Raw genomic sequence first — 16789 nt, forward strand, 5'->3', positions numbered from 1 at the left:
CTGAGAAATAATGGGAGAAAGAGAAGCTAATAAAGACTTGAGTAGTAAAACAGCTCAAGATAATTCTCTCACCTCCCTAAATTAGCCTGAAATCACATTTCATTTCACACAAAAGAAAGCAACAGGTAATTTCACTATACTGTCGTAACCCCCTCTCACAATATTTTGTTTTCCAGAAATAAAATTCAGATGCTGTACATTGCAAAAGTATTTGTAGGTTTTTGGACACATTTCCATAAGCACAAAATCAAAAGGCTAATTTCTTTGTCTTTTCCTCCCAAATTCTTTTTTTTTTTTTTTGGATGGAAAGTCGCTCTGTCATCCTGGCAGTAGTGCCGTGGCGCTATCTAGACTCACTGCAACCTCCGCCTCCCGGGTTCAAGTGATTCTCCTGGCTCAGCCTCTGAGTACCTGGGATTACAGGTGGGCACCACCACACCTAGCTAATTTTTTGTACTTTTAGTAGACAGGGTTTCACCATGTTGACCAGGCTAGTCTCGAACTCCTGACCTCAAATAATCTGCCCACCTCGGCCTCCCAAAGTGCTGAGATAACAGGCACAAGCCACCACACCCAGCCTGCTCCCAAATTCTAAAATATATTTGCAAAAAATAAATTCAAAAATACAGATAACATTGCCTTTTATCTTTTAGCAGCATGCTTAAAACACATTTAAAAATAAACTTCATCCTTCTGAAATTTTGCTGATTTTCACCTAAGAAATATAAATTTAAGATTTTTCTTTTATTCGATTTTTATTCTTTATCTGATTGGTTTGAGTCTGTTTTTGGAAACTAAAATAAATCAAAATGAAAAGGTAAGTATTTGTTTTCTCCATATGAAATTTATCTCATTTCCCATTGTTTTCTACACAATAGGACATTTCAAGTTAAAAAAGCAACTTTCACTGTGGACAAATGACAGGTAAGAGCAGCAGTCAGCTTTTTTTCTGCAGAAACCTTCACAAGTAATGATCTCGCCCTGCAGACACACTCCCAAGCAGTCTCTAAAATGTTCCCTCTAACTTTGTTTCTCTTTTTCCTTTCAAGAGAGTTCATGAGAATACAAGCAAATGAGAATAAGAATGTCATCATAAAATAGCTCATCTTGAATATACTCTGCTTGTAAAGACAATAAGTAACCTAGCCAGGCTTGGTGGCTCACACCCATAATCCCAGCACTTCGGGAGGCTGAGACAGGCATATCACTTGAGTTTAGAAGTTCAAGGCCAGCCTTGGTAACATGGTGAAACCTTGTCTCTACAAAAATTATAAAAATTGGCCAGGGCCAAATGCGGTGGCTCATGTCTGTAGTCCCAGCAGTTTGGGAGGCCAAGGCCAACATTGTGAAATCCTGTCTCTACTAAAAAAAAAAAAAAATTAGCCAGGCATGGTGGTGCACGCCTGTAAACCCAGCTACTCAGGAGGCTGAGGCAGGAGAATCCTGAATCCAGGAGGCAGAGGTTGCAGTGATCCAAGATCGTGCCACTACACTCCAGCTTGGACAACAGGGGGAGACTCTGTCTCAAAAAAAAAAAAAATTAGCCGGGTGTGATGGCACACACCTGTAGTCCCAGCTACTTGGGAGGCTAAGGCAGAAGGATTGTTTGAGCCTGCGAGATTGAGGCTGCAGTGAGCTGTGATTGTGCCACTGCACTTCAGTCTGGCCAATAGAGTGAGACCCTGTCTCAATTTTTAAAATAATAATTTAAAAAATGAAGGAAAAAAAGAAAAGTTACTGTTCCTCCAACTTTCATAATGTAATTACTATTGGTAGATAATTACTTATGATACATTGATATATTGTAATCCTTTGATGGAGAATCATATTTTGGATTTTTTAAGATAAGATTTTCCTCTGTATATTCAATTTCAAAACAAAATCTCATGATTCCTATTAGATATACCTATATTTTTCAGACTTATACTTCAGAGCTATTAAAGACAATTTTCCCATGCACAAGCTAAGAAAATACATTCAGTTGTACTTCCCAGATTCAAGCCTGAAACATTTATCTCATTGTCTTATTTTGAGTAATATCTACCATATTCACAACAATCTCTTAAAATTATTATATGACTTGAAACCAATTATTTAAACCAATTATTTAAATAATTGGTTAAAATTATTTAAAAATCTGAAATGCTTGAATGGATTGAGTTCTTAAGATTAATATTTTGTAATCTACTTCCCGTCACTCTTTTAAATCTAAAGCATAACTGACTGATGCTATGCTCTAATTAAAACACTATATGTTACAGTTGATTCAGCAAAAGAATAAATGAAAAGTTGCCTTCAATAAAACACATCTCAGTCACATTCCAAATATCCGCTCAAAGTATTTAATAAGAAACAAGGATTTTATCTTTTGAGTCTAGGTAAGTAAGCACATTCACAAATGAAGGTTAGGCACCCAAAATTTCATTTTTAAAAAACGGTTACGTTTGTAGCATTTACAAATGGATACCTTAATTGCATTGAAATGATTGTTGCAAACTAAAAGTGACTCCATTAATCAAATGGTAGAAAAAGTTACTAAAAAATAAAAATCTAGCTGGGTGTGGTGGTGCACAATTGTAGTTCCAGATACTTAGAAGGTTGAGGTATCAGGATCCCTTGAGCCCAGGGCTTTTCAGCCTGGGCAACACAGTGAGACCTCATTTCAAAACAAAACAAAACAAAACAAATCCTGCTAATCTTGCTAATAAATGCAAAAGAAGTCCCTACTAACTGAAATAACTTTAAATGTAAAGCCAGAATATGGGCATCTTGCCTAAGTGAACATGTGACAAACACTGTCCTTCAGTGAGGTTAATGACACCAATTGACAGTCTAACAAACCAACTGGAGAATAAAGAATAAAACTATTCCAGATTAATGCATCTGATAGTAAACAAATGTAACTTCGTGAACAGTGCTTACAATATTGCATTCCACTTTCTCTCCCTCTCAACTACCTAAGGATAGATTATCATTTAATATTTTGCCAAGTAAAACTAATTTGGGAAGAAATATTCTAGGCACATTGTAAGCCACAATTATTTAAATAAAGAGTTTTAGAAGAGTGCGTGGAAAATTTTTCTGGAAAAAATTTAGAGAAATTCTTTTCTGGGCAAGTCAGATCTGTTTACTTATAAACTAATGATTGAATTATTTTTACACTAAACATTACACCCATAATAAAAAACTAAGCAATAAAATCATGAAGAAATGCCAGTAACTATATCCAGGGCAAAGACTCAGAGAGAGCTGTCATGATTGCCTTTAATGAACTGCAAACTCGGATTAGCATTTTTAAAACAACTATTATCATGGTCATCTAATTTTTTTAAAAAAAGGTTTAAATCCCCTTATTTAACAGAATAAGACAAGCAAATGGGAAAATCAAAAATAAAATAATCATAATATAACATTTGGTTTAAGAATGTAATGTAACCTATTTTTTTCTATAACAGGAAATACATGACCCACAGCTATATTTGTTGTACACAAATATTTAAGATTGATTAGCATTTCAGAAGCAGCAGTATAGGAGGCACGTGAGATTAAGAACATCATCACTGAGCCAGGCACGGTGGCTCATGGCTGGTATCTCAGCACTTTGGGAGGCTGAGGCAGGTGGATCACTTGAGGCCAGGAGTTCAAGACCAGCCTGGCCAACATGGTAGAACCTCGTCTCTATTGAAAAATACAAAAATTAGTAGGTGTGGTGGCACACAGCTGTAACCCCAGCTACTCAGGATGCTGAGGCATGAATCGCTTGAACCTGGGAGGCTAAGGCTGCAATGAGCTGAAATCATGCCAGAGAACACACATATTAGAAAACCAGCTTAGTTGCCAGGTGTGGGGGTTTATGCCTGTAATCCCAGCACTTTGGGAGGCAGAGGATCTCTTGAGTTTACGAGTTTGAGATCAGCCTGGCCAACATGGTGAAACCCTGTCTCTACTAAAACTATAAAAATGAGCAAGAGTGGCAGTGCATGCCTGTAATCCCAGCTACTTGGGAGGCTGAGGCATGAGAATAACAAGAAAAGGAAAGGAAAGGAAGGGGAAGGGAAGGGGAAGGGAAGGGAAAAGGAGGGGAGGGGAAGGGAAAAGGAAGGGAAGGGGAAGGGGAGGGTAAGGGGAGGGGAGGAGAAGGGGAGGGGAAAGGGAGGGGAGGGGAGGGAAGGAAAGGGAGAGAGACAGAGATGGGGAGGGAGGGGAGGGGAGGGAAGGGAAGGGAGAGAGACAGAGATGGGGAGGGAGGGGAGGGGAGGGAAGGGAAGGGAGAGAGACAGAGATGGGGAGGGAGGGAGGGAAGGAGGGAGGGAAGAAAGATAGCTCAGTGTATTTTTATCTGGCCAGTCTTATAAATCATTTAAATTCTCTGCGCTAAAAAAGAAGAAACATTATCTACATGTAGGGTTATATCCAGAATTATGAGAGTATATATATATATATATATTCTCCAGCCCCTCAGATGCTGAGGCATGTATCGCTTACACCTGGGAGGCAGAGGCTGCAGTGAACTGAGATCATGCCAGAGAACAGACATGTTAGAAAACCAGCTCAGTTGGCTGGGTGTGGTGGTTTATGCCTGTAATCCCAGCACTGTGGGAGGCTGAGGCAGGTGGATCACTTGAGTTCGGGAGTTTGAGATCAGCCTGGCACACAGTAGGTTCTAATAAAAATATATAGTACCTGGCACTACAGTAGGTGCTAAATAAGCAATTGCTATTGAAATTGATTGGTAAAGTTGACAGATAAAAGTATCTGTGCATCGATCCAGAAATACAACAGAAGGCCAGGAGCAGTGGCTCATGCTTGTAATCCCAGCACACTGGGAGGCCATTGCAGGCAATCACATGAGCCCAGGAGAAAGAGACCAGCCTGGACAACATGGCAAAACCCCAGCTCTACAAAAAATACAAAAGGTAGCTGGGTGTGGTGGTGCACACCTGTGGTCCCAGCTACTGACAGGGCTGAGGTGGGAGGATCGCTTGGACTCAGAAGGTCAAGGCAGAAGTGAGTGGTGACTGCGCCACTGCACTCCAGCCTGGGTGACAGAGACCCTGTCTCAAAAAAGAAAAAAGGCTTAATCTTATCCGTGAGGCTTTTTGGCCCACAATTTAATTACACATTGGATGCAGAATATGCTATTCATTCATTCACTGGCACTCCAAATTTCCTGGACTCCTAAAAATATTTCCTCAAATATATATTTTATTAAAAGAGAAAGAAAAAGTACAAAACAATTCAACTGTCATTGAACCATGTCATATTTAGTTGGTATCCAGACTCTTAAAACATAACATTCTAAAATTAAATTTGGTTTGAAACCATTCATTGATATTGATAAAATGGGACCTGATTTTGAGTGACACTAAATTTCTAAGCACTGACATTCATTTTGAAATGAGAACTGAAGAATTCAGGGTAGTCAAAATGAATCATTAGGAGTTAGACACATTTTCAAACTTTTTAATTTAAAGGGATGCTAAGTTTTCAACCTTACTTTCTTTTGATTATGGAAAACAAAACCTTCTTTTAAGCTCCAATTCTCTAACTTAGAAAACAATTCTTTTTAAAGCTCTTTTCCATAACAATAATCTTTTTCTATAACGGAAACTTTGAAATCTAAAGAAATTATTTAATCTTGAGAAGTTGTCTCACGTAAATAAAAAAAAAGTAGAGAACAAGACAGTAATAAACTTTCATATATCAACTAGCTTATTAATTATATGGTATATACCTCAGATATTCAAAGGGACTACCTCCTTTTGAGATATTCAAAGGGAGGACTATGCCCAGTGAAAGCCATCAGCAGCATCATGGAGCGTGTTAGAATTGCAGAATCTCAAACCTGTTCAATCAGGACCAGCATTTCAGACAAATTTCTGGGTGATTTACATGCATATTACAGTTTGAGCTACAATGGTAAAACCATCTGATACACTAATATTAGAAACAACTGGTTCCTTCCTTCCTTCCTTCCTTCTTTTTTCTTTCTTTTTTGAGACTGAGTCTCGCTCTGTCACCCAGGCTGGAGTGCAGTGGCGTGACCTGGGCTCACTGTAAACTCCACCTCCCAGGTTCCAGTGATTCTCCTGCCTCAGCCTCCAGAGTAGCTGAGATTACAGGCGCCCACCACCATGCCTGGCTAATTTTTGTATTTTCAGTAGAGACAGGGTTTCAACATGTTGGCCAGGCTGGTCTCAAGCTCCTGATCTCAAGTGATCCACAGTCTTTCTTTTCTTTTGTTTTGTTTCATTTCATTCTTCCCTCCCTCCCTCCCTCCCTCCCTTCCTTCCTTTCTTCATTCCTTCCTTCCTTTCTACATGGTCTCACTCTATTGCTTAAGCTGGAGTGCAGCAGTGCAATCATAACTCACTGCAGCTTTGAACTTCTGGGCTCAAGGATCCTCCCACCTCAGCCTCTCCAGTAGCTGGAATACAGGCACATGCTACCATGCCCGGCTATTTTTTTTTTTTTTTTTTTTAAGGAGAGACTGAGATCTCACTATGTTGCCCAAGTCGGTCTTGAACTTGTGAGTTCAAATGATCCTCTCACTTTGGCCTCCCAAATTGCTGGGATTACAGGTGTAAGTCACCACCCACCCCCAAAACCCCACTGTCACCCTGATTTTTACATTGTAACAATAAAATCAAGTTGATTCAGTGACAAAATTACTCTATGTACTTAAAAGCTAGGAAATCTGGACTGAAAGTCACTTCAAAACTAAAATTTTCCCTAAACCTCTACTCACAGGAAAAGTAGATAGGAGGAAAAAAACCTATGAGAGATCCATTTCTTCCTTAGTTAAAACTCTCTCCACCCTCTCACTCAACCGCCATTTTTTCTTTTTAGAGCCTAAGAAGCCAATTTCAGAAAACTGAGTAGAAAACAGCTTTCTGACCCAGTGGGATTACTGAAACCATAAAAACTCTTTTTTTAAAAAAGAGATCACCCAATTATCTGGCTTTATTTCACAGCGGGCAGAAACTTTGTGCTATTTCTAGCAATGCAACATAGGTATATGAAACAAATGTTTTCAGGCAATTCTAAGAATGCTATATTTGGGGGCAAAACAAATCCAGTTGTTCTCAGGATAAAAGCAATAAATGGTCATCCAAATTACTCAAGAAAGTAATATTGAGATTTTGTCTTCTTTTAAAGAGTAGATGATTATCTCAAGTTCTAGAGGATCAGAAATAGTTCAAACTGAGCTCCACAGGAAGTAGGAAATAAGACTCATCATGTCCTACCCAAGAGAGTCTGAACAGCTGCTCTTTAATTTGGGAGACTGGGTGATGACTGTGACAAGTGAAAGTGCCTAAGATTTAACTGCGTTGGAGTCTTAACATTTTTTATACCCTATTTGACAAAATGGGAGAAAGGAGAGATTAATTGCAGGGGAGAGGAGAAACCTAAACACAGAGATATTTTCCCTATCCTTTATGTAATAGCATTGATTCCATGGTAGGAAATTAGCACATGTATTTATGAAATAAGTGTCTAAAATATGTTCTCATCCCTTTATAGGCCGTTAATCACTATAGGATTAAGCAAACCAACCATCCAATATCCACCAGAATTCATCTATTGGGAGTAAAATACCATCAAGGCTACTACTTCTCTTCCTCATTTCTAGTCTTTCTTAGTGCTTACCTTCAAATAATCAAAACAGTTTCCTGAAAAGACTTGATTTAAAATAAAGCCAGCTTAAAAACAAATTTTTTTTGAAATTGTCAAAGAAAGTCATTATACAATTCAGAATTGTATAATTATTTTCATGCATGCCCAATTTTTCCACACTATCGTTTAAAATGCAGTTGCATAATTTATGCACAGGGGTCTGAGTTTTTCATGTAATCATTCAATAATACAAAGTAGATTAATTAAATTTGGGGTAATCTATATCTTCATTCAAAAAATATTAATATATTTTCCCTAATTTACAGAATTAGAAAACTTAATCATGGATTTCTGGATAAACCACACATACTTTTGAAATAGAGTGAATTATCAGCAGTCAAAGAATTCACAGCATATTATCTCCACTCATTTGTCTCTCAGTACATACTTTTATGGCTTTCTGTCAACAAACATGGTCTTTTGTTAGTTTTACAGTCATCTAACAGAGAGGCACTAGAGAGAAATATTTTGTAATTGAGGATCTTTGTCCTCAAAACCTCCTATTATCAGCAAGACAATAAAATATATTATGTGTTACCCTTTTCAAAGTGATATTGTAATTCAAATGTTACTTTTATGTATAGATCAGCTCTTCATACATAGAATGGAAAGCCTGATGGTTCACAGTTGCACTGTAGATGTCAGAAACATGGCTGATTTTGGAGTAAGAAGTTAAAATACAATATAAACAAGAGACAGATGAAGTATCCTAAAGTTAACCATTCTTTACTCTTCTAAGTGTTAGAATCCTGTGAGATCAAGCGGGCATCCTTTTTCAGGTGTCACAAAGGCAGGCTGCAGTGGAGGTTGTGTTGAACGAGGAACCCAGTTTCATTTCTAGCTTAGGCCAGCTTTGATAAAGAATGTCACATTTCTGGGCATTAGTACTACTTTAAATTACTGACTATATCAGTAATTCTCAAATTGCAAACCCTGGACAAACAGCATCGGTATCTCCTGAAAATCTTTTGGAAATGCCACTTTCTAGCACCTACTCATTTATTGAACCAGAAACTCTGGGCATGGGGTTTGGTAATTTGTGTTTTAATAAGCCTGGCAAATGATTTGGATGCACTTTCAAGTTTGGAGATCATTGGATTGTGTGATCTAGCCTTGTGGTAATTAGCAAAGAGAACCACCTGTTTATGAGCTTGTTAAGTCAAAGACTGTGCCTTAGTTTTAGGACCTAGAATGCCTCAATGAATGAATGAATGAATGAATGAATGGGATATCATGTTCATAGTGAAGTAATCACATCTCCCCCAAATTCCAATGGCACTTTATGACTATCTTTTTTTTTTTTTTTTTGAGACGGAGTTTCGCTCTTGTTACCCAGGCTAGAGTGCAATGGCGCGATCTCGGCTCACCGCAACCTCCGCCTCCTGGGTTCAGGCAATTCTCCTGCCTCAGCCTCCTGAGTAGCTGGGATTACAGGCACGCGTCACCATGCCCAGCTAATTTTTTGTATTTTTAGTAGAGACGGGGTTTCACCGTGTTGACCAGGATGGTCTCGATCTCTTGACCTTGTGATCCACCCGCCTCGGCCCCCCACAGTGCTGGGATTACAGGCTTGAGCCACCGCGCCCGTCCACTTTATGACTATCTTATGGCAAATGTCACTTTTATTAGTTATTACTGTCATTTGTGCATGTGTCTTTATCTTGTCTACAAAACAGCCACCATCCATAACAAGTTTTTCTTTCTATATTACATCAAGCAGTGATTCTCAAACTCTACCATGAATAAAAGTATCTGGAGGGTAAGATGGGAGAATTGCTTGAACCTGGGAGGTGGAGATTGGAGTGAGCCGAGACCGTGCCACTGTACTCCAGCCTGGGTGACAGAACGAGACTTCATCTCAAAAAACAACGACAACAAAAAATCATTCAGTATCTATAGTGTCTAATGAGCTAAAAAATCTCATTCATGAGTTCTATACATTATGAATTTAAATGTGCATTTTAACATCATTTTTTCTAGTTCAAAACATAAAATATTATGGCTGCAATTCTAAGTAAATACTTCAATTACTTAGCAATCTACCTGTTCTTAATCTGCAAATTCTACAAATACCACATTGACTTTGGCCTTCCTCAAACTTCTATTGTTAAAAACTACACATTTAATCGAAGGAAAGATATGTGTGAGTTATATTTCATATATTCACCATGGCATGAAGCAGATAGTTATATAAGTAAATTACTGTTGCTATGCAAACCATAACTTAGTATTTCGGACAAAAACTTTAACTCTATTCAAGTGAACTATATATTTTTAAACATACCAAAAGAAAAATACTGAAAAAAAAAATTTTAGATAACAAGTTTCATACAGATTTTATCTTTGCTCTAAAATGCACATAGGACCATAGCAAATGGGAGGCAGGACTAGATTGCAGCTCTGAGTCGGATAGATGGAGCAGTGTGTGGAAGCTCGCATCATGAATTTTTGCTCCAGAATGACTGCAGGAATAAATCAGGAAACCTGGGGGACCCACAGACCCCCTGAAGGAAACAGATTGCTCCTGCACACCGGGGAGACACCCCAAACACTGTGCTGGTATCCATGGCCGAGAGACCCACAGATGGTTCACATCACAGGACTCTGTGCAGACAACCCTCAGTACCAGCCCAGAGCCTGGTTGACTTGCTGGGTGGCTAGATCCAGAAGTGAGATAACAATCATTACAGCTGGGCTTTCAGGAACCTACATCCATAGGAAGAGAGGCAGAGTACTACATCAAGTACTCTGATGTACTTGATGTACAAAAGAATCTGACAAAAGAATTCTTTTGTCATGGGACAAAAGAATCTGAACAACAGCCTTCAGACCTAGACCTTCCTTGTTGCCCAGGCTGGTCTCAAACTCCTGAGCTCAAGTTTTCCTCTAGCCTCAGCCTCCCAAAGTACTAGGGTTACAGGTATGAGCCACCACACCCAGCCTGGTTTATTTATTTCTGCTGTATTATCAACTCTATTCATTATACAAAATTGTTTACACCATGCCATTCTGAATACATTTTTATGCATCCCTATTGGCCAGTACAAATCAATTATTAATAATTATATTGCTTGTATTTAAGAGGGCAAATATTTTGCCAAAATTTTCACCACCTTGATAAATGCAAACAACTAAATGACTTACGGGAATTCACATACATGCCTTTTTTTTTTTGGTCTTATGCATAAAATAATACTCTTCTGAGTAAAAAAGTTTAAAGAGAAAAATTGTTAAATTTGCTATAAAATGTAAACAGAGTTCATACTTTTAAAAATTATTACATTTTTAAAATAATAAATTATAATTTATCAAAGGGTGAATTTCATTTCCACTGAAAATGTTACAATGAAAATCATTCCCAGGCTATAAAAGGTAAATGCAAATAATGACATTGCAAAATGTCTTGCACAATTGTTTCAATTTATGAATAGATATATGTTCTTGGCTACTGGGTAGAGTGATTCATAACTGAATATGTTCTCTTCTTATAGACTTTTTATTTTATTTAATTATTGTTTGTTTTTAGATGTGAAGTCTTGCTCTGTGGCCTAGGCTGGAATGCAGCGGTGCAATCTCGACCCACTGCAACCTCCACCTACCGGGTTCAAGCAATTCTCCTGCCTCAGCCTCCCAAGTAGCTAGGATTACAGGCACACACCACCGCACCCAGCTAATTTTCTGTATTTTAGTAGAGACAGGGTTTCAATATGTTGGCCAAACTGGTCTCGAACTCCTGACCTCAAGTGATCTGCCTGCTGCCACCTTCCAAAGTGCTGGGAATACAGGTGTAAGCCACTGCGCCCAGTCTAGACTTTTTAATTAGAAAGAAAATATAAAATTCCACAAAGCCAATAAAACCTAAAGATAAGAAATGCTGTAAAATAACACAGATTATAAAATAAGAAAACAGTATAAACTATATTAAAAAAAAAAAAGAAAAGTACCCTGAAAGATCAATTGTTTAGATAACAAGTTTCATACAGATTTCATCGTTGCTCTAAAATGCACATAGGATCATATAAAAGAAGAAAACAGTATTAAAAAACAGGAAATCTCTTTTCTCTGTTAATCATGACTACATAACAAATTAAATCTTATGTTTCCCAATCAACAGAATAAACCGAATGTGAGAAAATATCTGCAAACTATGCATCCAACAAAGGATGATATCCAGAATCTATAAGAAACTTAAATCAAAAAGGAAAAAACAAATGACCCCATTAAAAAGTGGGCAAATGACATGAACACACACTCCTCAAAAGAAGGCGTATAAGTGGCCTGCAAACAAGAAAAAATGCTCAACATCCTTAATCATCAGAGAAATGCAAATTAAAGCCACAACGAAATATCATCTTATGCCAATCAGCATAGCTATAATTAAAAAGTAAAAAAAAATAACACGTTGGAGAGGATGTAGAGAAAAGGGAATGCTTATATACCATTGGTGAGAATGTAAATTAGTTCAACCTCTATGGAAACAGTATGAAAATTTCTCAAATAACTAAAAACAAAACTTCATTCTACCCAGAAATCCTACTACTGGGTGTCCAGCCAAAGGGGAAAAAAAATTATTTGACACCTTGTCTCAGTTTGGTGGCTTGCACCTATAATCCCACTATTTTGGGAGGCTGAAGCAAGAAGACTACTTGAGCCCAGAAGTTTGAGACCAACTTGGGCAACATAGCAAGACCTGTTTCTACAAAAAATTAAAAATAATTAGCCAGGTATGGTGGCACATGCCTATAGTCCCAGCAACTCAGAGGCTGAGGCAAGATCGCTTGAGCCGAGGAGTTCAAAGTTGCAGTGAGCCATGATCATGCCACTACATTCCAGCCTGAATGACAGAGAGAGACCCTGTCACAAAAAAAAAAGGAAACCTTCATTTGTATGTTCATTGAAGCACTGCAGAGCTGTTTGCAATAGCAAAGTCATGAAATCAACCTGTGTTCATCAATGGTGAATTGGATAAAAACAATATGGTACACATACACCATGAAATACTATGCAGCCATAAAAAAAAATCATGTCATTTGCAGCAAAATGAATGTAGTTGGAGGCCATTAAGTGAATCAATGCAAAAACAAAAAATCAAATACTCCATGTCTAACTTAAAAGTGGGAGTTATACACTGGGTATACATACACATAAAGATGGAAACAATAGACGCTGGGACTCCAAAAAGGAGAAAAGAGGGAGGCAATAGCTGAAAATGTATATATTGCGTACTACATTCACTATTTGTGTGATGGGTTCACTAGAGGCCCAAATCCCAGCATCACTCAATATACCAATGTAATAAACCTACATCCTCAAACATGTATCCCCTGAATCTAAAATTGTTTTTAAAATTGTTTCCATTTTTAATTTATATAAAGACATTACAAATAAAATGTTTCTACCAACATCATCCATTCTAATACAAGACTATTCCTAACTTTGAAAAGCAAGTTTTAACTACTCAAATCACTCACTTTGAATTTTTTTGTTTATTGTAAATAATTATTTCATTTATTACCTACCTTGCTTACAAAAATTATTCTAGTTACTTAGAACCTTTTGGTGGACTTGAGATTGTTTTTGCTCATTTACAAAACTTAGGCCAAGCACGGTGGCTCACGCCTATAATCCTAGCACTTTGGGAGGCTAAGGCAGGTGATCACCTGAGGTCAGGAGTTCGAGACCAGCCTGCCAACATGGTAAAACCCCATCCATCTCTACTAAAAATACAAAAGTTAGCTGGGCATGGTGGTGCATGCCTGTAATCCCAGCTACCTGGGAGGCTGAGGCAGGAGAATCACTGGAACCTAGGAGGCAGAGGCTGCAGTGAGTTGAGATAACACCACTGCACTCCAGCCTGGGTGACAGAGGAAGACTCCATAAAAAAAAAAAAAAAAAAAAAAAGAAAGAAAAAAAACTTTGACATTCACTATATACTAGGAATGTTTAATTTCCAAATGTGCCACCTATAAAATGTAGAATTATAATTGTCCCAATAGGTAGGGTGGCTAACAGTGTGATTGCTGAAAGCTTAGGAATATACTGCAGAGGTTTTTAAATGTCTATTTAATTTAAAACTTAAGGACAAAAGCAACCATGTCTGATTCAGACTAAATTAAAGATCCATGATCATTGAGTTAATTCCACATTAATGAACTTGCTAACAGCATACTTCGTACTGTATTCCAGGGGTTGGCAGCCACCTGTACGTGCTAACCACAGGCTGTCAGATTTGAGGCACTATATCATAATGCAATCACCACTGTCTCTGCTGCCTTCTTCTTGACAGCCTTGCTGAGAGGTTTGGGCACAGGCAGATGTGTGAAGTTAAGCAGCGGGAGTTGCCCTGGACACACTCACTTATTTGTTCTGAAGGTAGCTTAAGAAAGAAGGAAGAAAAGAAAAGAAAGCAGAAAGAATGAAAGGAGCTAATTGTAAAAATGAAAATAAAGGGCAGAATGCATAAAGTGCATCCTTTCTATCCCAGCAGGGAGGTCAGGTATTGAATAGAAGCCTGGAGTGGGCTGGAAAGAGGCTGTGAGGTGAATTGGAGGAAGATGAGTAAAGGATGAACACCTTCTAAGGGTCTCCCAATAAAGACTGAAAGGGGCAGGAAACAAAAGTGCAACACAGTTGCTCTCAACCTCCCCTTCAGGACTTCTCACACTTATACATGGCTGCTTAGTCATCAGGTTTCCCTGTGATAATCTTTGACCATCCAAGTTCATCACCCCAACCAGAACACACTCCTCTTTTGAATATTCCTTCTCCCTCCAGGGAACCAAAATTGTCAACAAATATTAATCCCTGAATACTATGTATTTATCTTAAGTGAGGATGTAACGAACTGACTGAAGTTATATTGTCAGAAGCACAATAGTGTTGTAGGCCAGGCATGGTGGCTTACACCTGCAATTCCAGCACTTTGGGAAGTTGAGGCAGGAAGATCACCTGAGGTTAGGAGTTCAAGACCAGCCTGACTAACATGGAGAAACCACGTCTCTTCCAAATATACAAGCATTAGCCAGGCATGGTGGTGCACCTGTAATCCTAGCTAGTTGGGAGGCTAAAGCAGGAGAATCGCTTGAACCTGGTAGGCAGAAGTTGCAGTGAGCCAAGATTGCACCACTGCATTCCAGCCTGGGTGACAGAGAATGAGACTGTCTGAAAAAAAAAAAAAAAAAAAAAAAAAGAGCGAGAGAGGGAGAGAGTTGTTATTTTTAAAAAGAAGCATGCACTGCAATGCTCTAGGGCAAGGAAAGTCTTAACTGCTGCTAGCTTACTCTAGATTGAAATCTCCTCTCTGGTTTATGCTTCCTCCATCCACACAAGGTCTAGTTCAGAGGAGTGGTTCTCAACCAAGGACTATTTTGCCCTCTCCATTCCCAGAGGCAATGTCTGCAGACACTTTTGGTTTTCACCACTGGGGTAGGGAGGATGATACTGGCATTGAGTGGGTGGAGGCCAGGGCTGCTGCCAAACGTACTAAAATGCCTAGGACAGCCTCCACAACAAATTACCTCACTCAAAATGTGAACAGGGACGAAGCTGAGAAATCCTGCTGTGAGTCCAATTTATTACAGCAGCAGCAGCACTGCATCCCTTAGGCTTTTTCACCTTTGCCCAGGGGGAGCCCTGAGCCTCAATCTTGAGTCACAGCAAATCACTTCCAACACAAGGAAATCCTCTAGTACTGGAGGAACACAGGAGTGGAGGTGTGAGCTGAAGAACAATTCCACCTCAGCCTGCAGGTTATTCCCTCTTCTCAGCTCCATCACATTCTATGTCTTAGCAACAAGGAAACAGTACAAAGATGTCCTGCTAAATGCTAACAAAATGATGCAGAAAGATATTTCATTACCCTTACCACTATTTATACTTCCTCATTAACAAAATAAAAGCTGGTTTGTACAAAAATGCAGAAAAACAATTTTTTTAGAATGTTTTTCATTGTTGTTTACTCTGCCTTTCATGATACAATATTCTCTTAGAGATGCATTGAGCTTATTTCTCTCTCTTTTTTTTTTTTTTTAACTTCAGCACAAGATCAGTGAGGAAGAAGAGATGGTCTGCAAATATTTTTTGGCAGTTCGAAGTATATTAAGATAAACATTTCTACAATCTAATTTATTTTCTTTCTTTTTTTTTTTTTTTTTTTTGAGACGGAGTTTTGCTCTTGTTACCCAAGCTGGAGTGCAATGGCGCGATCTCGGCTCACCGCAACCTCCGCCTCCTGGGTTCAGGCAATTCTCCTGCCTCAGCCTCCTGAGTAGCTGGGATTACAGGCACACGCCACCATGCCCAGCTGAATTTTTATTTTATTTTATTTTTAGTAGAGACGGGGTTTCACCATGTTGACCAGGATGGTCTCGATCTCTTGACCTTGTGATCCACCCGCCTCGGCCTCCCAAAGTGCTGGGATTACAGGCGTGAGCCACCGCACCCGGCCAATCTAATTTATTTTCTAACTAACTTCATTTATTAGTTTTAAAACCAAAACAGAGCTTATGCCCAAACCTAAAGGTAATGTCTGTTTAGGAGGCAATGATCTCTGGTTAGATCTGTTTCAGTCTGCACCTCAAATATAGTGGAAAAATATCTCAAAAAGCACATTTATATAGCCATCAGTTAAGTAGTTTTTAGGTTTTTTTAATCAACCGATATGGATTACACTAGAAAACCATTTGCATAAACCAGATGTAGATGAATGAAATGATATACAAAAGAAAAAAAAAACAGGTAATATGGTTAAGTATTTATTTATTTATTTATTCTGTAGAGACAGATTCTCCCTATGTTGTCCAGGCAGGTCTTAAACTCCTGGGATCAAGCAGTCCTCCCACCTTGGCCTCCCAAAGTGCTCTGATTATAGGCATGAGCCACCACACCCAGCCAGTATGACTGACTAAAGATACGATAACTAAAATCACAGTAAAAAAAAGTCAAGCCTCAATACTTTTTCCACTGCTTGATGAATAATGTTGAAATATACTTGTAATTATATTACCTGCTTAAAAGGTTAAATTCAAAACTATCTAAAATATAATTTAAAGTATGTCCTACTGAAATATATATTCTTATAGAATTATGCTAGTACAGATCCCTAGGGGCTCTT

This window comes from Sapajus apella, unplaced genomic scaffold, assembly GCF_009761245.1.
Source record: "Sapajus apella isolate SASKATOON/1434 unplaced genomic scaffold, GSC_monkey_1.0 scaffold4, whole genome shotgun sequence".
Classification (NCBI taxonomy): Eukaryota; Metazoa; Chordata; class Mammalia; order Primates; family Cebidae; genus Sapajus; species Sapajus apella.